Here is a 27,316-nt window from a genome sequence, read left to right on the forward strand (position 1 = left end):
ACACACTGAGAAGACTGGCTGACAAAGAGAATGTATGGACCTTATAGAAACTGATGACGAAGTAAAGGATTGAGTTAACTTTCATATGCGAGAAAAGATTGCACGCGTGAAGAGCACTGCAGAAAATGCAAGCCGTTTAATGACTGTACAGATGCAGCAACACAAGTAGATTAAGTAATCATAGAAGCTAGCTAGACGTAGTGAATAGACTGTATTGCATAGAAGCTGGAAATTGGTGTCACAACTTTAGTAGGTTCAAACCCATGGAGAGAAGAGCCGAGGGATGTGCCGCAGCAAAGCAGCAGCTGGGAGCATGAAAGAATCAAGAAGGGCTGTACGGCCTTACTTCAAGGCTGGAAGCAGCCAAAGAACTGTTATTTATCCTTGAAGAACAGTGAATGTGAGACGCTGAGTCATCCCTTGTTAAGGTGCAAAGAAAGAACACCATGAGTGCTGAGTTTATTCATTTAACACAATAAAATGCTGCAAAATGGGCCAAATTGCTGTCTCCTGTCATGTGAGCCAAGGATGGAAATAGAAGTTGGGCATGCAGTCCAGAACTATGACAACTCGTGCTCACACTCCTGTGTATTCTCAAAAGCAAGAATACTTTGCAAGGCCAAGTTCATAGACAATCTTCATGGCAGAAGGCATGGTGATGAGAGATGATGGGCTAATTGGGTGGGGAGGTACGGTCATGTCCACCTCCTGGTACCTGGGGTAGGAGCTTACATGCTGCTAGTGAGCCGGATGTTCCAGAAGGTCACGAGCGTGCCAACCAATTGTAGAGGGCCATATAACAAAAGGTCTTATAGTTTGAGGGTCAATGATGTACAGTGTTTCTAATAACTGTTGAAGATGACTTGCACTAGGGGTGGGCATGAGTTGTCCACCTGACTGTAGAGACCCAATCACAACCGGACCCCTTATAGAAAGTATACTTAGATGTTCCCCTTAAGCGTATCACAATCCCCATAGGTTTTTACTTATTTGCCAATTACGCCACGTATGACACATTTTATTGCAAAAGTATTGATTTTTTATGAAATGCTTCGAGAGAATGCTGTGCGACGTCCGTTTTAACTCCCTGTTTTAGACAATTGATAATAAAACAGTAAACAAACTTTGCCATTTTCCTGAGTGGGTTTGATCATATGCTACCCGCCAAGGGCCAAAAATTCAGGGTTTTGTCAGGAAAGTCCCCCGGGCAGTGTAGAGGTTGCAAGGTGTTTGTTTTAGCTGGGCCTCTGTGGCAGTGAGTTCTTTTGAGCACACTACATTTTTTGAAGTTGTTGTTAAGTTTCTGCCAGTGAGGACATATTTGAAGCTTCATGGTTCTGTGGAGACAGAGTGCCTTATAGGCACGTGACGGCAGTGGGTGCCGCTGTATTGAGACTGGGTGCTCCCCAGTGTTTCAAACAGTCACGCTGTGACTAAGGCCTGCTCGGCCTTTCCTCCTGCGCTCGGAAGAGTGGCCTGGCCAGCGGAGACAGGAGTGCATCTGCTCAAGGATTTATTAGCACCTTTATAAGATTGTTAATATGGCAGCTTCTGTAGGTGCTGGGGCTTTTGGCAGGTGTTGGTGGAGGATGGTAGCTCCTCAGATGGGTCGCTAGTAGGCAGGTCCAAGCAGACTCTGGTCCTCAGGAAGTGAGTAAGGAGGTCTATAGAGTAGTACAGGAGTCTGTGGATGGTACATTATGGGAGCTGAACACTAAGATGGCTTCGGCCTTTGACCGCCTTATTACAGGCATCACTGATTACCGCTCTGGGTGAGCGGCTGCTACGGAGAGTGGCACGGGAGCAAAGGGTCCTGCACAAGGCAAATGTTTTGCCAAGACTAAGCACATAAAGAAGGAGGTTAATGCAGAAGGGCCCAAGGAGGACAGAACTTCCCGGTCCCGTAAAAGGTGCAGGAGGCACAGGGATTCCCCATCTTCGTCTTCTTCCACGTCCTCAGAGGAATCTAGCCCTAAAAGAAAGAAGCATAAACTGCAAGTTATAAAGGAGCAAGGGGTTTTAAGGGAGATTTTGGGAGAACCCTTTTTTTGACCCAGAAAGTATTCAGCACCCGTGCTCGGCAGAGTGCAAGCCTTCTGAACAGTGGGGTCATTTCTAAGACACTGGGTTAGAAAGCCCTTAGAAAGGAGGCTCATAACAAACTAAAGACTGAGTGTCCTCGACCCTCCTTGCCTGATAAGGCAGCGGCCACGCCAGAGATAGATCAGTCCATGGTGTTTTTTTCTGTCTAAGAAAGGAAAAGACCTCAGGAAGGGCATTGATAAGGGTCTTGGGGCGTGCCAAGGTAAGCTGTTGGATGTTCTGGGGACCCTCACACAGACATTTGATATGTTGGAGGAAAGTGTTGTTCTAGAGTCTCCAGTGTATGAGCCGGTGCTCCAGGGATGGGTCCAAAGGTGTATATGCCTTCTGGGGGATGCCAACACTGCCTTCTCTACAGAGCGCAGAAAAGGCCTGCTCATCCGAAACTGGCTGATATGGCTCCGACTGAGGCTGGCCCTAGGGCACAGAGTTTGTTGTTTGGGGATACGTTTTTAAGGGTGCTTTCCTTGTTTGTCCACATTTTCATGGCCCTAGACAAGGCTCAGAAAAAATCCCTGTCCCCTACTGTTTTTGTCAGGCCTGGGAGAGGCGGAGCCCACTCTTCTGGCCAGCCATGCCAGGGCTCTGCGTGGCCAGCGCAGTATGCTGCCAGGCGTATGTGGGCAGGATCGTACGCTGTCACGGGCATTGCAGATGTTTTCTTCCCACAGCAAGGTACTCAGTGGAGAGGTTGTGTTGCCAGAGGGTCGGGCCGTGGCAGAGCTGCAAAAGGTGAGCAGTTTGTCTTTAAATGTTTCTTCACAAGAAAGGCTGGGGGGACGGTAAGCTCTCTTTCTTCCCAATTGAGCAGCTCTAATCTCAGATGCATGTGTTCTACAGACAGTGCCAGGGTTTCAGTTTTACTCCCCTCCCTTTCAGGACTCTCTTCCCCGCACACTAGGTTTTGAAGGGGAGAAGCACATTTTGGTGGACAAAGAGGTTAAGGATCTCATCTCCGAGGGTTCCTGCTTCTTGGGGTCATTCTCCCTTGCTCAGTTTATTCTTTCTGGTGCCCAAAACAGACAGGGGGATTTTGTCTGGTAATACATCTCAAGGCCCTCAATGTCTTCAAAATGGAGGGGATTCATCTCCTCAGGGATGCTCTCCTTCCAGGGAAATGGATAGGCAAGATAGATCTCAAAGACGCGTATTTGGTAGGTCCGGTTCAGCATCCCCACCAACAGTATCTTCAGGTTCAGTGGCAAGGTCACAGCTGGCAGTTTGCCTCTCTCCCGTTCAGACTATCATTGGGTCCGTGCTGCTTCACAAAGCTCTTATGCCCTGTCATGGCATTTCTGCGAGCGAGGAGTGTCAGGATAATCATTTATCTGGAAGATATGCTCCTGTTAGCCCAACAGCGACAACTGTTTCAGAGCCACCTCGACTAGTAACCTCTCTTCTTCAGAACCTAGGGGTTGTCATCAACCTGGACAAGTCGGTCTACGTGCCTTCGAAATGCATCCAATTTCTGGGTTTCATTATCGATTTACAGTCGTGCCAGCTTCATTTTCCTTCCAAGATAATTCAGGACATTTGGAGTCAGATCAGATCCATTTTCAGGAAAGGATTTCTCTCATTGTGGGTTGTAGCAAGGACAATGGAGATGCTGTCGGCCTCTATCCAGGCCCCCTGCCCGGGTCCGCTACATTATCGTGCGCTTCAGATATTGAAGATAGCTCATTTGCAGAAGGGGTTCCCATACTCACACATTGCCCATCTGTCTCAGAAAGCCTCACAACACATAGAGGCCAACAAAGGGAAGGCTATTTTTGGTCTGTCTCTCTGTGTGGTGTTAGAATCAGACACCAGTTTGTCAGGATGGGTGCAAGGTGTCAGGAGGTGTCCACGGGTGGAAAGTGGTCTATTCAGAAGTCTCTACGTATCAATTGTCTTGAGCGTCTGGCAGGGTCCTTTGCGGTTAAGAGTTTAGCCAAAGACAGGGTGAATTGTTGCATCCTTCTGAGGATGGACAATGTCTCAACAGTAAGGTACATCAACAAGCTCAGGGGGACGTGCTCCAAGGGATCTGGCCTGGGGCTTTTGACATTTCTTTTCCAACAGAGGGATAATGCTACAGGTGGAGTATCTTCCAGGTCTAGTGAACAGAGTAGCAGTCTGGAATTCTAGTTTTCTCTGTGATGGAAGCGACGGGAAACTGGACGTAGAGGTTTCCCGACTCCTAGTGGCTGCCCGGGGTTCGTTCTGCACCGACCTATTTGCCTCTGCCCTCAATTGTCAAGCGCCTCAGTCCTTCAGTTGGCATGCAGATCCGGACGCCGAGGCTGTGGATGCATTTCTACAGGACTGGAGGAGTCTCAGGGGATATGCCTTTCCCCCCTTCTCACTCATCCCGTGGACCCTCTTGCATGTGTGCAGGACACAGGCGTCTCTGGTATTGATTACTCCATTTTGGCTGGCTCAAGTATGGTTTGCAGCTCTACTGCAGCAGGTGGTAGACATTCCCTGCCTGCTTCCATCCTCCCCCCTGCTTCTGATAGATTCCGGGGGGCAAGAGGGTTGAAGGAATCCACACAAGCTCATGCTTCAGGATCAACTGCCCCTCATCGCTTGAAAGATTTCTGCGATTCCTGTGCTTTCCCCGGGCTTTCAGGAGATGCTTTCCAAATTCTCAGGGACTCTTGGGCTAGATCCACGCAAAGTTCCTACTCCTCTGCGTGGGCACACTGGCTGGGTTGGTTCGTCAATGGGGAGTCTCAAAACCATGTTTGCCCCTCCAGTAGATGTGGTTAAATTTCTGGTAATGTTGTTCAAAGAAGGGAACCTTTTAGGACAGTTAATAGTTTCCGGTCAGCAATTTCGGCAGGCCATGTACTGGTTCAAGGAGAACCAGTGGGCAAGGATTTCCTGGTTAGGAAGGCGTTGCAATCCATTCGGATTAAGGTTCCTCCTAGGGCTACATACTCTTCCTTTTGGGATATTACTATGGTTTTTCAACTGTTTCAGTCCTGGCCTGATAATGAGTTTGTCACGTCAACAGCTATCTGCCTAATTAGCTATGTTACTTGCCTTATTTCTATAAAGAGGATGTCTGATGTTTGGTCATTATATGTGGACAATAAGGTGTATTCTGCTGAATGTGTCATCTTCTTTGTCAAACATTGCACGAAAAACGTCACCCTCGGTTTCTTATCCTTTGTTTCAGGATGATCAGAAATTTTGCGTAGTTAACTGTTTGAACTGTTATGAACGAATTCCTGTGCTTTCCCTGGGCTTTCAGGAGACGCTTTTCAAGTTCTCAGGGACTCTTAGACTAGATCCACGCAAAGTTCCTCCTCCTCTGCATGGGCACACTGGATAGGCTGGTGCATGGATGGGGTCTCAATCCCATTTATTTCCCTCCATTAGATGTGGTTAATGTTCTGTTAACGTTGTTCAAAGAAGGGAAAACGTATTGGACGGTTAATAGATTCCGGTCAGCAATTTCGGCAGACCATGTACTGGTTAAAGGGGAACCAGTGGGCAAGGATTTCCTGGTTAGGAAGGCGTTGCAATCCATTAGGATTAAGGTTCCCCCTAGAGCTACATACTCTTCCTTTTGGGATGTTACCACTCATTTACTTATCTCCATCAGGAAGCCCTTTAGAGCTGTTTAATCTGCCACATTGGCGCGCTGGTTTCTTTTGAGAACTAAAGAAGCAGGAGTGGATGTTTCCATTTTTGGGGCTCATTCTTCCAGGGGCACTATTGTCCTCCAAGTCACTTTTACTTGCCGGTAGTTTACAGGATGTCTTCAGAGCAGCTGATTGGTCCAGGGAGTCTACTTTCAAGACCTTGTTATCACAAAAAGGTCCAGCATGTGGCTAATGTGGTTTTGCAGGAGCTTTGAACTTGCATAATAGGAGCCTCCGTTCTCAACACAGAATAGGTAAACCCCCGCACTAGTGTAAACGGGGGTTTAGATTCTATTAAGAGACACAGAGGCGAGTATTATCCCTCCTGCCCTACTTTAATGTGTGTTTGCATTTTTGCAGTTCCCTGCTGAAGTTGGAATTGTTGTCGGAGTTTCGCCCTCTGGCCAGAAGGAAATCCTTAGGAGCTAAACGTTGTTAGCGGGATGGAAAATATTTGTGTTTTTGCTGTTCTGGAATGGGCCTCGCAGCTAGAGAAGAGGACAAAGGACTACATTCAGGACAATTTATAGAGGGGCTCAGACCCCCATTGGTGCAGAGGGGCGTTGCAGCCATCTTAGACTGGGTTTCTTTCCTTGCATTGTTAAATGGTTCAATGTTTTGCACGGATTTTGTTTTTCACGTTTTGAAAGCATTGGTGAAAACAAATGTTTCTTTGCTGCTGTCAAGAGTAAAGGAGACAATGCATAATACTCGCCTCTGCTAATAGACTATAAACCCCTGCTCACTCTAGTGCGGGGGGTGGGTTAGCCATTGCAAGAAATATCTTTAAATTGCATCTTATCGTGAGTAAGCAGAGGTGGTCTGTCCTTACCCTAGGATAGCATTGTTTTCTATTTATACTCTACACATAAAGCAGGGTATGTTCGTCTATTTGCTCTTCAAAAAATAATTTGAATTATTGATCTTTGGTATTAACATTACTACTACTAACATTACATATACACGCTATTACTTGGATCCTCAATAAATCCTAAACCTAGCCACGCTGACGTTACACTTTACTGTCTTTCCGTTATAACTCCTATTATCCCTGGAAAACTGACTCTTCTAATGGATTGTTGAATGCTATTTTTGCTGTATAACTGTATTCTCCTGTATATAATGTATACTCAGTGGTGGAAATGGAAAAAATGTGATGGGGGATCCCACAAGTGCCGGGTGGGGGAGGAGTTGGGGAAGAGGGGGCGTGGTCTAGAGTGGGCGGGGTTGGTAGTGGCCAGCCGATCAGATAAATACTTAAAAAAAAGAAAGAAAAAAAAGCACCCACAAAGGCAACATTGCCTTTTACCACAGGGCTTTAAGTGGGACGGGGCTTGCCGGGGCTCAGCCCCGGCAGGCTCCGAAATTTCAATTTGAGGCGGGGCCCTGTGGGTCCCACTGATCTCCCCTGCCAGCCCCAGCCACTACACGAAAAGGATTTTTTTCTGAAGCCTGAAGCTCTCGCTCGTGTGCGAAAGCTTCAGGCTCCAGAAAAAAATGCCTTTCAGCCATAATGGTGCGCCGCACCTGCGAGGCATCCCTTTAAGCAGGAGATGCCCGTGGGCCGGTGCCACCATTATGGCTGAAAGGGTGAGGCCGCTGGAAGCTGAGGCCGTTTTCCTGAAGACTGAAACTCTGCGAGTCTGCGAGTTTCAGTCTTCAGGAAAACGGCCTCAGCTTCCAGCGGCCTCACCCTTTCAGCCATAATGGTGACGCTGCCCCTCCCCAGCTGCCGAGGGGAAGCGTCACCATTAAGGCTGAATAGGCGAGGCGCTGTCCCTTGCCAGGCAAGCCTATAGAAAGTAAATGCAGAGATCAGCACCCTCTCCCCCATGAGAGAGGGTGTTGGTCAATACAAAAGGATGCCTGGCAGGGGTGCCAGTAGCCCATTGAGCCGGGGCTCTTCAGGGGGGCGTGGCCTAACGGGCCAGCAGGACGCCTGCAGTTAGGCCAGGCCCCCTTGATGAGCCCTGGCTCGTTTTGTTGTGCCACAAAAAAAAAAACGCCCGCGAGGGCAGCATTGCCTTTTATGCGGCTCTGGCACTGGTGTGTAAAGCACAATGCTCGCTACATGTACAACTGATTCCTTTCAGTTGTACATGTAGTGAGCAATGTGCATTACACATCAGTGCCAAAGCCGCGGTAAACGGCAATGCTGCCGTCGCGGACGCTTTTTTTTTTTCTTTCTTTTTTCCTGCGCGGTTCATGGGCTTGGGCGGCTGACTGTGGCCGGATCTCGGATCCGCCGAGAGCCGGCCCAGTGACCAGCAGTGTATACTATGTACCATGTAACCGTTACCTTCACAAGCGCCCAAATACCCCTGGGTCAGGAGCGCTATATAAATAAAATAAACAAACATACCATGAAACATATGTGTGCACTCTAACTAGCATTATACAAGCTTGGGGAATGCGGCACGCTAAACTGCAGCTTCTTTTTAGTTCGAATGGATTGTTTCTGTAGTAATGTTCTGATTACTTACCGGTAATCCTCATTACTCCTAGTCCTACTCTTCCTCGTCACAGTACATTCCTCATGAGGCACCCGCCTCCGACACAGGACCTTCTTCTATTTCTTCTTATTTCTATAACTCCTCCCCCACACCCACGTCACTTAGTTTCATATTACCAAGCCGTAGCATGGGACCTTCCCCGCAGGGAGGGTGAGGAGGGTCGTCAGTACTGTGACGAGGAAGAGTAGGACTAGGAGTAATGAAGATTACCGGTAAGTAATCAGAACATTACCTCCACGTCCACTCTTCCTCGTCCCAGTACTTACCTCATGAGGTATACCAAAGCAACAAACGGGGAAAAAGTTCCCAATGAGACACAGAGTCAAACAGTGCAGAAACACACACCTTTAATAACTCCAATTTTACATCCCCACAGACAAAACTCCAACCCCGAAGGAACCAACCCCCGAGTGGGAGACATTCAACCTATAGTGGTTGATGAAGGTGCTCTGATCAGCCCAAGTGGCAGCTCTACATATCTCCTGTAGAGAAACCCCCCTAGCATCGGCCCATGAGGCCGCCAAACCTCTGGTGGACCGCCCCTGAACGTGCGCAGGCACAGGCAGGCCCGAAGTCACATAGGCCATGGACACCACTTTACGGATCCATCGGCTAATGGACACTACAGATGCCTTACGCCCAGCCCCAGCTGGGCCAAAAGTAATCAGAAGACTGTTTGAGCGGCAGAAAGGGGCAGTTCTAGCCAAGTACTCCAACACCGCCCGCCGCACATCAATGTTATGCCAAGCCACTTCCTCTGGCGTTTGTGGATTTTGAAAAAAGGCAGGGAAAACCAGATCCTGAGAGGTGTGAAAACGAGAAACAACTTTAGGGAGAAACTTCGGATCACACTTCAGCACCACCGAGTCCAGCAGAACCCTCAGGAAAGGGGGGTGACATAACAGAGCCCCAATCTCCCCAAGCCTATGGGCAGAAGTTATGGCAATCAGAAAAGCAGTCTTCAGCGTCAGATGTTTCATATCAATTTCGGAAATGGGCTGAAAGGGAGGCCCTTGAAGAAACTTTAAGACAAGAGGGAGATCCCAAGGAGGAAGCCCCTTATAAGTACAAGGACGGGAAGAAGAAAAACCCCTGAGCAACTTCCCCACCAACACCTCCCCATCCAAGTGCCCATCAGAGTCCCCCAAAAGGAATTTTATGGAGGCCCACTGAGAGCGAAGCGTGGAAACCGCCAGGCCCTTGTCAAACCCATCCCGGAGGAATTGAAGGATAGCGGGGAGGCCAGAACGCAGGGGGGGAATCCCAGACCACCCACACCAGTCCCGGAAATGGCTCCAATGTCTGCCGTAAGCCTTCAGAGTGGAGGGTCTAAGAACATTCATTATGGAATCCACCACAGGACCAGAAAACCCCTGAGATATCAGCCTAGCCCGTGCAATATCCACACTGCCCATTGTATCTGGCGGACTCCCAACCGTAGCTCCCCGAGAAGGGGACAAGGCCACTTCGGAACCAGCCGAAGCTCCAACAGAGAGGGGAACCAACTCCGGCGGGGCCAGTACAGAGCGAACAACAATACAGTCACCCTGGATATTCTGATGCGCTGAACCACCCGAGGCAGAAGAGGAATAGGTGGAAAAGCATAAAGGAGACCCTGAGGCCACTGCACAGAGAGGGCGTCCACCCCCCACGCACCCTCTGTCTGAAAACGAGAGCAGAAGAGGGGAACTTTTGCTGAGGCTGGAGCCGAACCATGCAATGCTGGACAGGAAGAGACAAGAAATGCACTCAATGCCCACATTGTACTGTGTCCAGAACCCATGAGTCGGAACACCACCTTTCCCATACTGGAAAAAACTGCCAGAGCCGCCCGCCCACCGGCAATTCCAAACCGTCAGGACTTAGGTGCTGGCCCAGGACGTGAAGAGCGTGGAGGACCCCGACCCCCCCTAGCTCTCCGAAAAGAATGTGATGAGGAGCCAGGAAAAGACCTGCTGGTCACTGGACCAGCCCCAGAGGAAGATTTCTTGGCCGTTGAAGGAGGCTTGCGTCGAAGTTTGTCAGCATGTTTGTCCGCCCTAAAAACTTTGTGCACCTTATCCTCAAGGCAATTACCAAAAAGCCTGGACCCAGTGAAAGGAAGTTTCAGGGCAGCCGCCTTCTGAGACCCATCAGTCTTCCAGTCCCTTAGGTGTAAATGCCTCCGGGCAGATATACCAGCCCCCATGGCCATGGCTGAACCACGCACCCCATCAAAAGCCAGATTGGCCAAAAACTCAACCTGTCTCTGCATGTCTGTAAGCAACGGGGCACAATCAGAGCCTTCATTGACAGCCTTTTTCAACTCCCTGAAACCATTCAACACTGTTTCAGCTGTGTAGGAACCATAGATATTTGCTCGAAGGGCCAGATGCGCCCCTGCATGAACCTTCTTAAGGCCGGAATTAACTCGGCGGTCCACTGGATCCCGGACGGCTGCCTCCTCGGCCGACATAGAGGAGCGACCCACCAGGCTGGCGAGGATATCGTCGACCTCAACTGGATCAGACAGCAAAGTCTCGCCCTTCAAAGGGTAAAGTTTGGACAAGAAGCAATCTCATGGAATCCACCACAGGACCAGAAAACCCCTGAGATATCAGCCTCCCGCGTGACAACGGATGCGGTAACGGGACTGGGGGAACTGGGCCCACACCCCTACGCCAGAAGGGACACCAGCAGCCACGCACGGCACAAGGTCAGGGCCGTTTGCAAGGCCGAAGACACAGCGCCTGTCCCCACACGGCGTGGGCGGCGCTGCACATGAAGGAAACAGCGTTCGCTCCCTCACGTAGTGGCACGACGCAGGCCTCCAGGATCAAAGGCTGGGCCACAGGCGAGCTGGAGTGGGTGAAGAAGCTGCACCCCATCCAGTATATGGAAAGCAGAGCCATCCTGCACCACGGGTGATCGAGTAGGAATATACACCCAGAGCAACAGGCACCCCGCACACGCTGCGCGAACGTCACAGGGACACGCCACCACACAGGCCCACGACATCGACAAACATGGCGGAGACGGCGAGTACCACGGCCTCATCTTCGGGAGGGGCGGCACCAGCGGCAGTAGGAGACATTGATGCAACCTGTGACAGCAATCAAACTGCGGGAGGTGCATCCCAAGTCATGCACATGCCAAATCCATTTGAAATTCGTGACACCTCAAACCTTGGACCCAGATGGGCAATATGGCTCCGGGACTTTAAGTTTTACACGGGTGCCATAGGGCTAACTGATGACACGAGACTGAAAAACACACTGTTCATGGCAGTGGGGCCAGCAGTGAGAGACATTGCAGGGGAACTACTAAATGTGGACACAGTCACATTCGGAGAACTACATGCCAAACTCTCAGAATACTTCGCACCTCATACGAACGTCGACTACGAACGCCATATGTTCCACACAACCAGGCAAGAAAAGGGTGAGTCAATAGACAACTTCGTGATGCGCCTCCGCATCAAGCTGAAGCATTGTGAATTTCACAAATACTCTAATGAAGAGGCACTCAGATCACAAGTAATCGCAGGGTGCCTCTCACAACCATTCCGCAAGCAACTTCTACAGAAACAAAGATCCCTTGAAGAAATCCTAGCTCTAGCTCGCATGGAGGCAGCAGTTGACTCACAACTAGACAGCCTGGGGAAGGTATCCATACAACAACCCCATGAAACCACCGAATCGGTCAACAAATTACACTCACACCCACTTCAAGGAAACAAATCACTAGAGGCCACGTGCTACAAATGCGGATACGAATACCCGCACACAGGGGAATGCCCGGCCATAGGGCAAAAAAGCGCCGCATGTGGAGGAATGGATCATTCCAGGGACATGTGCAAGAACGCGCCAACACACACGACAAACAAACATCGACACCAAGACAGGCGTCGCTACCCTCGTCAGAGCCCACCCAGGCCCATGGGTGACAGCGAAAGGAGACACTACAGAAAAGAGGACAGTGACCGCAAAAGCAGATACACTCGTGAAGACAAACGCTCATCGGAAGACACAAGACGCTCGCACAGAAGAAGATTCGTAAGATACGTTGAAACCCGCTCCCCCACCAGCAGTGACACCCCATCATCTGAGGATGATCAAAGAAGGAAAGGATACGTATGGGCGCTGAAAGACAACACGGCCGCCACCCAACATAGCCCCATACTGACACTCCAGGTAAACGATACCCCACAGAAATTCCTGATAGACACTGGAGCAACGGTCAACATCATCAGCGAAAGAGCATATCAATCACTGGTTCCTCAACCAAAAATCAAGAAAGCCACAGTAGACATATACCCCTACGGGTCCACGACCCCCCTGCCGTGCAAAGGAATGATCAAAGCTTGGTGCACACACAAAGAACACACTGCGAAGATTACACTATACATACTGAAAACTGAAGCAAACAGCGGATGCATCCTAAGTTTCCGAACCGCAGTAGACATGGGACTCGTACACATCCTACATCAACTGATGGCACACAAGTACTTTGCCAAACCGGACACTATTGAACAATCATTCCCCAAAATTTTTGCCGGCCTCGGCAAACTGCGAAACAGGAAGGTACACCTGCACATAAGCCCTCAGGTAAAGCCAGTAGCCCAACACTACCGGGGGGATACCATTCAACATTCAAAGGCAGGTGGAAGAAGAACTGGACAAACTTATTAAACTAAATGTCATAGAACCAGCAACAGGGCCCACACCTTGGGTCTCCCCCATCGTCCCCGTCCCCAAGAAGTCACCTGAGGGATCCATACGCCTGTGTGTAGACATGTGCAGGGCCAACACCGCCATAGAAAGAGAGAGGCATCAGGCGCCCCGAATCACCGACATGATTCACTTGCTCCATGGCGCAAGGGTCTTTTCAAAACTCGACCTCACAAAAGGCTACCACCAAATCGAAATCGCGCCTGAATCCCGGTACATTACTACATTTGTCACCCATCTCGGTTTGTTCCAGTACAAAAGACTCAGTTTTGGCATTTCCTCCGCCGCCGAAATATTCCAGGAGGAAATCCACAAAGTAATCAGGCACGTCCCTAACTGTCTAAATTACTCGGATGACGTTCTAGTCTACAGAAAATCGCAGGAAGAACATGATATAGCGCTTCACAGAGTCTGCCAAGCACTGACGGAGGCAGGATTAACATTGAATAAAACGAAGTGCGAATTCTCGAAAGGTTCGTTACGATTCTTCGGACACGTCTTCTCGGACAAGGGCATGAGACCCGATCCAGAGAAAGTGTAAGCCCTCAGCTCGGCCACGCCCCCACTTAACACCACGGACCTGAGATCGTTTCTCGGCCTCGCCAGCTACTGTTCCAGATATCTGAAAGACTATGCCACCGTCAGCAACCCGTTACGCTTGCTCACTCGCAAGGACACGCCGTTTATATGGTCGAAGGAGTGCCAAGACGCATTTGAAGCCATAAGGAAAGCCATATCACAAGCAGAGGACATGGCATACTTTGAGGCCAACCGCACCACCGAACTGATCGTAGACGCCAGCCCCGTGGGACTCTGCGCCATTCTCACACAAAGAGACCCTGGAGAACCGCACGTCACCCACGTGGTGGCATACACCAGCCGGAGCCTGACCAGGACAGAGCAGGCATACTCACAAGCAGAAAAAGAAAGCCTGGCGGTAGTCTGGGCGTGTGAGTACTTTCATCTCTTTCTGTTTGGCAAGGAGTTCACCTTCATCACCGACCATCAGGCGCTACTCACCATATATGGGAGCCCAAAGGCTAGGATGCCACCAAGGATCGCCAGATGGGGCCTGCGACTGCAGGATTACAGATTCCAAATAATTCACCGCCCGGGGAAAGAGGAAATCCCCGCAGACTATCTCTCTAGGCACCCTCTGCCCTCCACCGCGTCCCGACCATCCATAGCGGACGCTTACATAAATTACATAATTCACCACCTGCAACCGCTGCCCGTGGGATGGGCTGAACTGTCGGCACAGTCGGAGATTGACCCAGCACTTAGAATTGCGAGACACTGCCTGGTGACAGACAAGTCAACCCACATGAGACAACAGGCAAGAGGAGAATCAGAGACGACACGCGAGGACGTCAAGTCTTTGGACCAGGTAAAGGAGGAATTAACGGTAGTAGAAGACAATGTGATCCTGAAGGGCTGCAAGGTAGTCATCCCGAGAACTCTCCGAGAAAGGATAGTGCACCTAGCCCATGAAGGACATAGAGGAGTAATCGCCACAAAGCGCCTCCTTCGCCAGAAAGCCTGGTTCCCACACCTTGACCACCTGGTTGATACCATCATAGGGAACTGCCACATCTGTGCACAAGTGGCGCCACCACCTCACCCCAACCCCTTACAGTCCTCACCGCTACCGAACAAAGTATGGGAGGAGCTAGCGGTAGACCTATTTGGTCCACTGAGCAACGGAACTCACGTGGTCGTACTCATAGATGAACATTCAAGATATCCGGACGTGCAGATAGTGGAAAGCAGTGCCACATCGAGCCTCATCCAGGCACTTGACAGAATGCTTTCTGCATATGGGATCCCCAAAGTCATAAAGTCAGACAACGCCCCCACATTCATAAGCCAGGACTTCCAGAGATTTGCAAAGTACATGGGATTTCAACACCGGCGAATAACACCCCGATGGCCCCAGGCCAATGGCATGGTCGAAAGATTCATGGCCATCATAAAAAGAACCCTACAAATCGCCCATGTTCAAAATAAGCCGTTCGAGCAGGCTCTTAACCAGCTACTCCGGGAGTACAGGCACACACCTCACAGCACGACAGGAGTGTGCCCAGCTGATCTGATGTTCCGGAGGCCGATCACCACGAGACTGCCGGAGGACCCCAGACCACAAGAACTGACGCCGCTTGAACAAGAAGCCAAAGCAAATGACACCGCGAGGAAAGCAAAAACAAAAGAAATCACGGACAGGAAGAGAAGAGCTCGGGAAAGTGTGATGCAGCCAGGAGACGAAGTATGGCTAAGGCAACCCAAAAACCGCAAGGAGGAAGCCACCTTTGCACCCACCCCCCTCGTCATAACACACAAGCTGGGCACCATGGTCACCGCACAGAGGGACGACTGCTCCATGATGACCAGGAACAGCTCACACTCCAAGCGTGTCAGACCGACGCAGGGAAGGCAATGGACAGAGACAGTGATGAAGACAGACCACAAGAAGAAGAGTACCAAGGAGATAGAGAAGAGTCAGGTGGCGAGGCACACCTCACAACTCCCGACAGGGAACGACCAACCCCCAGCCGGGCACCACGACCCCAGAGGAGCCGCATGAAGCCAATGCGACTCATCGAGGAAATGGGGTAAGAGGAAAAGCAGCGCGGCTCGTTTGTTAAAAAAGGGGGAGATGTCAGATCGTCCACAACGTTATGTGGGAGGCCCTTCGTTAAGGCCCAAAGGACATGACGTGCCGGATGGGACGTCACGGGGTAGGGGTGGGACGGGAGGAGGGTCCGGCAGTTCCCGCCGGTGTGTGAATAAAGCAGGTTGCAGTTGACCCGGCTCCCGCGTATCATTGTCTGCGAGAGTGTGCAAGCGTGCGTGGGTTTGAGTGAGCCCCCTCCGTAACACGCCTCTACTTCTTTTAATTAAGTTTTACGGCTCCTATACTTTTATTTTAAAAAGATACCGTTCCGGAATGGTTTCGTTTTAAAATAAAAGTGTAGGAAGAAGTTGAAACTTGCACTTTCAGTGCACTGCACAGGACGTTTCCTTAAAGAGCAGGCACATGTGTTCGGGTTTTTACTGTGCATGGGAATGGGCGCAGTGATGGGGTCTGTGGGGAGCGGTGCAGACCAGTAGGGAACATAGTTCCACTACTTCCTTTCGTACACTTCGACCACTGATGTTACCGTCTCATGCGCCCGTTTGAATACAACGTTAAAGTGCGGAACAACATCACATCATTTAGCTGGCCTAGAATGGTTATTAGTAGAGGGGAGAACTTGTAGTCATTATGGGTCTGCAAACGCTTCTCTCCTCATGAAGTGCAGCCGCTGGCCTTACAGGACCGCCCTCTCCGGTGTATTTATTCCCAGCTATCAATGGGGCAGAGGGCCTTTCCGCGCCGTGCGCCGGTTTCCAAGGTAACGGGGAGCGGAATTACGCTGTAACTGCGCGTGGTCGTCCTGGGCCACGTTCCTGCTCTCGCGGGAAAGACTTGATTGTGGCAGCCTGTGCAGCCTGTAATCAACGGGCAGCCGTTAGGATTGCTACCAACAGGGAAACTGATGAATTCCCCCGAATCGTGTGCGACACTACCATTAGACGCTCGCAGCATCAATAACAGACGCTTCTAGGCCGCAGAGCCTGCGTTCGGATGAATCCAAGTCGCCCTGTGTGAAACGAGAATACAGCAATAGGGCACTCTCCCCTTCGCACAAATGGCCTGCAGCTCTTACAGTTCACTTTCAGATTTACTATGCAAGCTAATCAATGACATATGATTTTTAAACGTTGGGCCATGATGAGCAAGTGCGAGTATACTTGATGTAAACGTGCCTACTTTTGCTTACTCATCAATATGTGCATTCATTGATAAAGCGTGAACGCACCCTCCCCTCCCCCAACTTTGCGACACCAAATCATTTTGATGCACTACTCTACACTTAACGAGCCGCCCTAGATCCGAGCAAGACTTTGCTACTAACTAGTCAGGAGGACAGTAAAACTTGGCATATAGACGCCTGCACTTTCCTCCTGATCTCCCAATACTTCTCTATTCCACCACTGTTCCGTTCAGCGCTCCATTGCCTACTGGGTTGGTCTATGCATTGTATATTCTAGTGCTTTAAATGGAAAAACAGAAGTGCAGGTACTCACCAATGTAGGCTTTAACGGGCCGGTGCTCAGACTCAAGGTAAGGTACAAAAATTACTCTTGTGCGTCTCCCCGCCCTCAAATTCTCCTTTGCTCCCAGTCACGAAGCTCTCTCTCTGTGTCTCACTTTATATGTGTGTTTTGCTTTTTGTGTCTCAGTAGCTATTTGTATCACTTTCGATTTGTCTTTCTGGCAACTTATCCCTGCTCCAATCATATGTTCACCCTCTTTCTCTCTGTCTAAGCCCCTTTGTTCCGATCTTGGGCCTTGGTACCTCGACACACTGAAACATTATAATTAGTGATTCCAACCAAAATCTCAGTATAATGGCGTACTTTTTAAGTCATTCGTTTGAAATGTGATTCTGTCAGCCTCAAGCAGTCACTTCTCAAAGACGTCCATAAATCACAAACTGAATTTGCCCTGTTTTGGCGAAATATTGTCATGTATAAAACTTGGCAGGCTTGAAAGTAAAGGAGGGTCAGAAAGACAACTTATACCATTGAGTATGCATGATCTATGGCTAAACTAGGATGCTTAAAGCAAAGAGTAACTGGATAAACTCTCACAACCCCCTCTGGAACCTGCGGAGGGACATGGGGTGGCTGTATAAAGGACTTTTTAGGGACGTTTCTTTCCCTTAGGACTTTCAATTTTTGAAAAAAAGACAAAGTGAGAGTAAATGATTTGTCCAGGATCACACACTTTGCTTAAGTGGTAAAATCAAGATTTGAGCTCAGTCTGCGATTTAAGCTCTTGGCTACATATCTTCTATCTGTAGTTAATCTAGGTATGTGTTAAGGTTTGGATTTGAAAAGATTACATATTTTAATAGCAATGCGTTTAATTTAAAAAAAAAACGAATTGTATAAAACACTAAGTTGACATTAAATAAATCTTTTAAAAAACATGTGGAGAAACATAGGATTACAACCTTAATTTTACCCACCCTGTCCAGAAGATTGCACTAAAAGCATACAGAGGTGAGTACGTTTTTAAATCTGCTTTCACATGGAAAGAAAAATATGTTTCAATTGTATTCACAGTTAAAGAAAATGCAACACAATGTAATGTCACCCGTTAAAGTCTATGCATGCAATGTTAGGTTTCCCTCCCATTTATTATTCACACCTCTTAATGGACAATAGTCCTCAGTCAGGCACCCGGGTGCCTCAGCTAACATCCTCTAATTGCCCTTATTGATATTTTATTTGTATCGCGCCCATACACAAGTATTGTAATCCTTTGACCCACAGCACACTTCAGAAAGAGCAGATCTGCCTTCCTGCACTTTGAGAAAGAGTGAACGCCAGCTGGGACAAGCAAATGAGGGATGGGGACAATGAGTACCCTCCGAGTTTGGAGAAGTCCTGGCCCTCCCGAAGGCTAAAAATAAGAAGTGCAGGTACTGGGGGCCAGATGGAGCCGGCCCATTTAAAGCACTGGTATATTCCACAAATCTACATACAAATAAAGTCGCTCCCCGTTCACAGATAGGAAAGCTCGCTGTCATACACCCAAGCCCACAGCAACAGGCAAGCAGAGACCTACAAGGGGGTGGGGGAGATATGCTGCTGAGCACATGCAGTAGTGCTCAGCAGCATTCCTTTGCACCCAACAGTAGTTGACCAGGCATCTACAACACCCCCCACCCCCAACAATCAAAATCATGATTCATTAACTCTTCCCCTCAAATATACCCGCTATTCTGCAATGGGACACAAAGGTAAAGGACTACCCTGGCACCAGAGTCAAGCACTTGCCCCAGGAGAAGAGACACATCCGCTCTAGATGGCCATTGTGTGCTCAGTAAGACCGTGCCTTCTCACCAGCTTTGGCCACACAGCTATTTATTGAGGGAGAATAGAGAGTTGGCAGGGAAGGCACGTCTCACTTATCCCCTCAAACGAGTATCTCCTTTGTACTGTGGCCTCCCTCTCTCTAGCAACGCATGGCGCAGTTTCATTTTCCTTTGTAGAGTCAGAGTTCAATGGTGCAGCAACACTAGCGGTAATTCTATTACTGCCAATGAAGTGGCAGTGACAGAATTACCACTAACAATTTACTGCACCTCTGAGCTCGCAATGAAGCCCTATGTTTACAACCATGGCCCAGAAAGCTTTAGTGTCCACTGCTTTTGTCCTTAAAGCATTGAGTTTGCCAAATGCGCTCACTGCCTTCAAATCATATACTCTTCCCCTCTCGTACAAATGACACTTTGTACCTTGGTCCATACACGACTTGGCTCTCAGGGCGAGGGGAATATAAACACATTGCATGCAAGGAAAACACGTGAAGGATGCCCCGAGTTTCTGCCCCATGAGGGGGATGATTGGCTGCACACAGACCTCTGAGGGAGACTAAGCTAAACGGCAACCCTATAGTCAGGACAGGGGAGGGACATGCACAGGTTCCATGGCACCACAGTGAGAGATCTACCGCTGCCCAGCCAGAGCGATACACCTGTCAGATCACTCATCTCTTAATCCCAATTCACCCCTTTTAATCCATTTCTGTCTCCCCTTCTCCTCCATTCCCTCTGGGGGACTAGTGGCTTACTTTCTTCTTTGCTTCTCAAATAGCTTTCAGTCCAGGTATGTCAACTTGCCTATCTGGGCACATGCCCGGGCAAAGCCCCAGACCCCCACTCTCTCGGGATTGTCTCCAGGATAGGTGAGCCTAGGAGCTCATTATGCTGGACCCCGCATTCTCACCCGACTATGCTCTCCATGGTCAGATGAAAGGCCGTGGTCCCCTCCCCTCTGCGTTTAGCAGAGAGTGGAATGGGGGGCTCCCAAAGGTGAATGCCATGTGTTCTTGACAGATTTCTCTGCATACCCCCCCTCCTCCCCCCACCCTCTCTACTCCAGCTCTAAATACAGCCCTACAGCTGACTGAACACACCTAAACTGTCTGGCTGATACAGGGTTAGTTAACTACTTAAGAACTGCAAAGCAGGAAGTCCTATACAACAATGGAAGCTTGTTTACCGCACACGTCAAAGAAACCCTCATTCCTCATCCCTAGCTGCACAAATCACATAAAGCCCAATCATGCCATTCCATTGTCCACGATAAAGCCTTCGTAGACCCCAATGAGGCTACAACAAGTCCAGGGATCTTGTGATAATTATAGCACTAGTGTTAGGCAGAATCCTGTGCAGTGCCCTTAGGGACCACTACACACAATTAAGACTACAGGTGGCAATACAAGTTTTACCTTTGGTACAAGCCCGTACTACTTTGTCAGAGTGGTAGCCGTGGCGGAGCAGCCAGGCCTATCTCAAGATATATGAGCAGTAGCAGAGATTACACAAAGGAACCACAATTACTGTGACTCAAGCAAACACTGACTCAAGGTTTCAGGTAGAAAAATATAAGTATTTATTTTTAAACCATTTGTTTTAAACACGACACTTCTATCAGATTTAAAACCACACGAAAAATATACTTCAACTAACCAATTCACTTTGTACAGTAAGTCTCAAGGTAAATACCCTGTGTTTGAATCGACCGGTGTTATGAACAAAACATGTTACCGTGAATACGATTGCGACACTTTTTGACAGTTCGGTCTAATAACTAAACGCATATCCGTGACATGAAATGCTACCGGGGCAAAAACACACTTAGCACCTGAGATACCCAGAGGGAGTTGGAGGCAACAATCACAGGCAATATTTTGGTTAGGCAGACAGAATCGAGAAACACTCAGAGACAGGAGTTCAAGAGTCAAAGGGTCGGAGCCAGGGTTAAGTGACACCAGAGACCTGTTGTCAAAGATCACACAGTCGGACAGTTCACGATTCAACGTAGCCAAGAGTACTTGGATATTGTCAATGTTCGGAAGCAAAAGTTATAAGAAGGAGGGAAGACAAGGGCAAGCCTTGAGGATGAAGAAAAGGGGTTCACCCAGCTTCCTCAAGCAGAACACAGTACCTTATTCCAATGGTGCAGCTAGTGCTCTGGCGGTTGTTCCTGTTGGTTTCCCGCAGACCCACGGTTCCTGGAGCTTTGATGTGAAGGAGGACGTCTGAAGGGGGTCTGCACCACACAGGGATGAGGCCGGCAGCAGCGACATTGAATAAAAGGTGCGCTCCTTAAAAACAGGAGAGGCCCTTCAGGTGGCTATCCGGACCACTACAGCAGTGTGCAGCGATTTCGACCACGAAGGCGACCTCTAGCTGAAGAAAATGAGCTGGTTATCTCCACCAGGCTCAAGGGCTTCACCGGGACGGGGTAGTTGCAGCAGTAGTCGTTCTCTTCGGTTCCTTGTAGTTCCAGAGGTGACTCTCTGACTTCTAACTCAAGAGACCTACCTTTTATGCGCAAAACCCCCATTCACACAGCCTGGCTGTCAATCACCCAGCAGGGGGGTTGTCCAGCCTGGACAACCACCTCAGCCAATCATGGCAAAGTGCGACTTGGGTTTCCAAGGATACCCTGTGCAGGGGGTGACTACACCCCTCCCTCAATTTCAGCCCACCTAGACACCCAGGCGCCTGGTGGAGGGCTCCTGGGCAGAAGCCCGCCAAAAGACAGTGAACAAAGAAGGCGAACCTAGTTTTCCGCGCAAAGTAAAACACAAGAAGGACTTTAACAAAAACAAATGGCGAATAATCCCAACCGGAGTCAAAAGAAAGACAATTTGGTCAAGCGGGTTTATGTTCGAGGCTAATATAATAGCCAAGAACAATACCATGTTTATCTAATATAATCGCGGTAGAAAAGTTGGGGTAGATACCACTGCCACCAGCCAAGTCTAAATGTTAAAAGAGCGAAACAATGCTCTAGGAGGTACAGATAAAAAGGGATACAAATTAACCCTTTCCAGTACTCCATAGAAGATGGGGTGTACTGGATCTGTGGTAGATTGACTAGGTAAAGTTAATGGTAACTTTACCCTTTTCTGGGGGACGGTAGTCAGCCTCAGAAATTGAGTCGGGGGGGGGGGGAAGTCTCAAAGACAACCCTGTGCCATGGCACTGAAGGTGCTGTGTGACACACAAGAGAAGGGGGCTACTGAAGTGGTGTACTTCAGAGTCCACAATCACAAAAACAGAGAAATATACCTGGCAAAACACAGGTAAGAGTGGGGGAAAACTCACTCTTATCAAGTGGAAAACTCCAGAAGTCCAGCAAAGCTGCTGGGGGACTCACTAGGTGAGGGGAATTAGCCATCAATGAGAATTCTCCCTAACACACTTTGAGAGAGTACAAGGCAGAGACCCAGTTGGCTACCCTTGGATGTAACAATAGTCGGGGACGTGTAATCAAACCAGTAATGTGGAAGAAACCATCTTTCTAAACATATATCAAAGCCGGTAGAAACCGGAAATATAGAAAAATACAATTTATTAAGAAGCTGCCTTGAACTTACATTTTTTAAATAGTCTCTGTGAATAGCTCACGGGTTAAGTGCACGCCTCTGCCCTAGGAGGTCTGCACTTTGCAAGTTGCCATCCATGCAGGCACAACTCTGCCCTACATCTTTAAGTGTAAATGCATGAGACTACAAGCCCCTGGATGCAAAGTGGCATTGGCTAAATAGCCTGGCCCTTGACTTCTTCACACGCATAGTGCATATAGGACTATACATTATATATTGGCGCTAGGGGGGGCACATAAGTTGTTGATGTGGGCTATAGAGCTCTCAAGTTCCCGCGGCCATTTGTGAGAAGGACATCCAAACCTGTTTTTTTTTCTGTTTGGATTCCTGTTGCAGTTTTTCTTTCCAATTAGAAATGTACGAAAACTACAAATCACAGAATTCCTCACACAAAGAAAGACCCTGATGCCTTCTGCTGCTTGAGAGTTCTGGCGCCATACAGAAGCCTTGCTCGTATCAATGAGATGAACATCAAGCAACGGGTGGGTCAGAGTGTGTATTAACATAACAGAATTTCTGTGTCAAAAGCTGGAAAAAAAATGGGTCTTCTATATCTTGCCAGAAAACCTTCTGGTAAAAAAATTAGCAAAACTAAAAAGAAAATAACTTGTTCAGAAAACGAGCCGAAAATATAGGCGCAGTGGGTTTAGATATCGTGCAAAGGGGGTGTAACGTGGAAGCAGAAGGGTGAATAAAGGGTGCAGAGGAATAAGGGTGCCCTCCTGCCTTAGCGCAAAGATCAAAAGGGTAGGTAACTCTGATACAAATAAAAAATTAAATCCAGTCACTTTTTGCCAGGAATCTGGTTCATTTTGGACACCATAAGGATATTGGTCCAAAAAAAATGAAAACGCCATGGACACTATTTTAGCCTAAAAGTACTACTTTCAAATTCTGCATCATCATTTTAACACAACTGGGACCATTATTCAACACAGTTATAATCAGGCAAATTAGCGTGCACCATAACACTTACAGTTGCTTTGAATAAGGTCCAGATTTTGGGAGATTTCCAGGCATTAGTACTGGTTTCCAAGAGTGTGCTTGGAGTACTTTAGGCCTATCTTGATGAAATCTATTACAGGACACGGGGCACAGTTGTTTATCTCTAATAGAGTCAGAGTTGAATTCCTTCTCCCCGGGGTACCCGCTACCAACACCTCTACTTTTAATAGTCTAAAATAAGTCCATGCAGCAGCTAAACAAGACAGATGGTACTCGCCAGCCAAGCCTCGGGAGATAGCCAAGGAGCGGTGCCGAGAAAATGGGCGCCAAACCTAATTTGAAAATCAATAGACGCAGCAAGGCAATCAATTCAACAATTGGTAAAAGTGTATCAGCAATGAAGAAAATCAATGCTTAGGGGAGACGTGGGCTTTCCATAAATCTGCTCTGGACGCCAGCTCGCCAACCCGCCCCTTACTCCAATCCTAAACACTTTTAATCAGTTCATGCTCGAGGCCACATGAATCTCAGTGTGCCCCCAGTGTCTCTGGCAAACGTCAAAAGCGCGTGCATGAGGCCCCAAAACAACGTGTCTTTGCAAAGGAGAAGTTGGAATACCATGTTAGTGAAACGGTACAGCTTGTTTTTAATTGAAAGAAAACTGTAAAATTAAAAACAAAAAAAAAACAACCCATGATCTTGCAAAGATGGCACCTTTATGGGGCTAACTCCATAATTACGTCTGCTAGCTTTCAAGACCACATGGATCCTTCCCACAGGCGGGTTAAACATTCATGAAGTGGTAATGAGACCAGCTAGCTGCTCCACCACGATGAATGCATAGCTCTTTCAAAACAAATCATACTCGCCGATATACTCCCTGTGTGAGTGTCCTGAATGGGATTATCCTGATTCTGTCAAAGCCTTTACACACAATTGACAGGATACAGAGCTTTCAAGTTTCCAGTGGCCATGGGTGAGAAGGCCATCGAGGCACATTACTGTTCCTAGGTATTCTGGGACTTGTAGTTTTCCAAAATTTCACATGAGAAAGAAAACTACATGTCCCATAATCCATATGGAAAAAGCAGGACTAGGTGGGCATGGCAAACATGGGAGCTCTGAGGATGTGTGCACGCCCTTTACAATGGACACTGTGGAAAAGAATGCACAGTAGTATGCAACCTATGTTCTTAAGCACCACAAGGCTGTGTCAACATGCTCTGTTACACTGGTGCACGATCATTCAGACATGCTTAGAATACAGCATGTATGAGAAGACAATCTTACAAATTGTGAATCTAGAGAGGGCAGAATGTGTGGTGCCCGCTTACGGGTTCAGATAGAGAAGACTAGGACATTAGAAGGTCGAAGCGGGAACGGGTGGATTGGTCTGGGAGTACTCAGAATGCTTAATTGTCTCCTTCATGGCTGCATTTCAATAGACGAAAATCAGGCAGTTGCATGAATGGGAAGAATGAGGAGAGGTTCTGCATGTTCAGTCTTTCCCTGGCTATTTTCTTAGTAGATGTTCCTGAGCCTGAGGCTGAAGCAAGAGATTCCCCTTTAGGTTGAGTGTTTGAGCTTTAGCTCTGTGCAGTAAAGCTCTTGCAGCAGTGTGCACAGTGGCCCTGTTGCCAATCAGGTGCTCCAGGGTGCTAAAAGGGCGCATCATGATTCAAGTTATGTTACAGTGTCAGCACTTGCAATTTAGCTCCTCCATGATGAAGAGAGGGGCGTTCATTGGACCATTGCAGTGACACCTAATCTGCGTGCATTTTCCTTTTGTGCGACAACTTTGGTCTGTGGCATACATCACTAGATTATAGCTGATGAATAGCTGAATTATATAAGGGAACACCTGGTTGTGCCCATTGTCCTTATGCATGACAACTCTAGGCAGCAGAAAGCAACTAGAACTTCAATGTACACACAAATATTACATGTAACACTAGTTTCGAAAAATATTAGTTTGACTATGCTGTCCATAATGTGAACTTTCTTCCCTGTAATCTATCCTGTATGAAAACATAACATGAGCTGCAGCAGAGTCTTACTGAAGCAGAAGACTCTGAATGGGCAAGCAAAAACGACCTGGTGGATTTCTGAAGCATGCATGAAAGTTGTACGGCAGAGAAATTAGACACATGCAAAAATAAGCATTGGTAAAGCCAATATGTCTTAGTTTACAACTGATGATGGTAAGCCTTTTTGTACTTTGGGGGGCTTTTCAAAAATAGTCTTACGCTTTAAATGCACCATGCCAGACCTACCTACTAGTTTTAACAATAGGGACACTGTACACAGGCTGTGCTCTTACAGGCCAATCATCACCACAAGAGCTACTCCACTAACTCACCGTTACAGCCACTTTCACGCAGACCTCTGGTTAACAGGAACATTTGGCAGGCATCTACCAATTTATCAGCCTTCACAGAGAGGCAGGCTATCCTCACCTCAACTAGCATGTCAATTCAAGGCCTCCGCTGACACTTAATCACCCCCCTTGACAATCCACAAACCCCAGACCAAATTAACGATTTTACTAAATTTAACTTCAAACACAGAAGCAGAACTGAACATTTTAGATCTTGCCCTACTCAATGCAAGGTCAGTAGTCCAGAAGGCAGCAAACAACCGTGACCTACTGTCCATATTGAACCTGCCAATCCTGGGCATCACAGAAACCCGGTTCTCTGATAATGTGGCTACAATAGCGGACCTCATCTTGTCAACTGATTTCAAGATAGCCTACAAGAGAACAGAGCTGGAGAAAGGTGGCGGAACCTGCATCATTCGACAGACGATCAACCATAAAGTATGCCAATCTAACACTTATGTTTATTTGTAACATATCGGCGTGCCGATTCAATCTGATCATACATGCCACCATTTCCATGATGACCACTTAATGCCCCAAAGATATGATAAGCATTTCCTAGATAAGGAGCTAGAATTTACAAACGTGATGCAGGAAACATCCCTGAAACAACTATTTTCGGTGATTTCAATCTTTGGGTAGTTAATTATGGCTGCTAGCGAGTTCCTCGATGCTCACCTACCTTAGAAAAATGTACCCGCACAGGCAGCCACACACTCAACATGATCCTCACTCAAAATGTGTAAATTTTTTAACTTTATATCTCCCAGTATTTGTCAGAAGACTCTATTCGCAACCCCAAGATCCCAGCAACCCAAGGAAAATATCCCCATCTTTGATTCTAGGGGCATCTAAGGGGATGACCAAGGTGGCTGGATGACCCCACAAGCTGAAGGATGGGCCTAGGGGTGATACAGGGAGGTTCCCCTGGTCACCCATTCCTTGACCCAGTCATGTGTATGGGGAGAGTCCTAAGGGAAACCTTACTCCAGATGCGATCCCTTGAAGGAAAACCATTAGGGTGCCTCAAGAATGTCCATCTACTCAGCCCAACTAGTTCTGCCTGCTTAGCGATAAGCAAGACCTTCGTTCTGGGCAGCATTATAATGGCAGGAATAACATATGTGGCCCTACTCATTATTATTAAACAGGATATCCAGACACAAAATCATTGAGGGAAAACAAAGTTACATAGCATGTTGACATTCATCATCACAACAAAGAAACCCATAAAACAGCCCTTTGTTCTGTTGCAAAGAATCCCATGCTACAGGAAACACCACTTCAAAGGCTTAAAGAAGCTCTCTCCAAGACTCGCATTCTTGCATGTGATACAATGTTCACCCCATAAAGGTCACATCCTTTCTGCACGAGACCACAAACATCGCCAGACTTTATTTCGACCTCATTGGGCATCATCAGTGACGAGAGCTTGTGTCTTTAGGCACCGCAGGCTCGGGACCCATGTTTGGGCATCCCCGTCACCATAGGGGTGACATAAGCAAAACCAAAAGGTTATG

The 27,316-nt window shown here is 48.2% G+C and overlaps 1 protein-coding gene across 1 annotated transcript in view; it reads right to left on the reverse strand.

The window, feature by feature from the left end:
• The window catches only part of PPP2R2C (protein phosphatase 2 regulatory subunit Bgamma), a 1,229,805-nt gene that overhangs the window by 865,901 nt on the left and 336,588 nt on the right, over positions 1-27,316 (reverse strand). The window lies entirely within an intron of this gene.

This window comes from Ambystoma mexicanum, chromosome 6q (assembly GCF_040938575.1).
Source record: "Ambystoma mexicanum isolate Mex_15411 chromosome 6q, UKY_AmexF1_1, whole genome shotgun sequence".
NCBI classification, from domain to species: Eukaryota; Metazoa; Chordata; class Amphibia; order Caudata; family Ambystomatidae; genus Ambystoma; species Ambystoma mexicanum.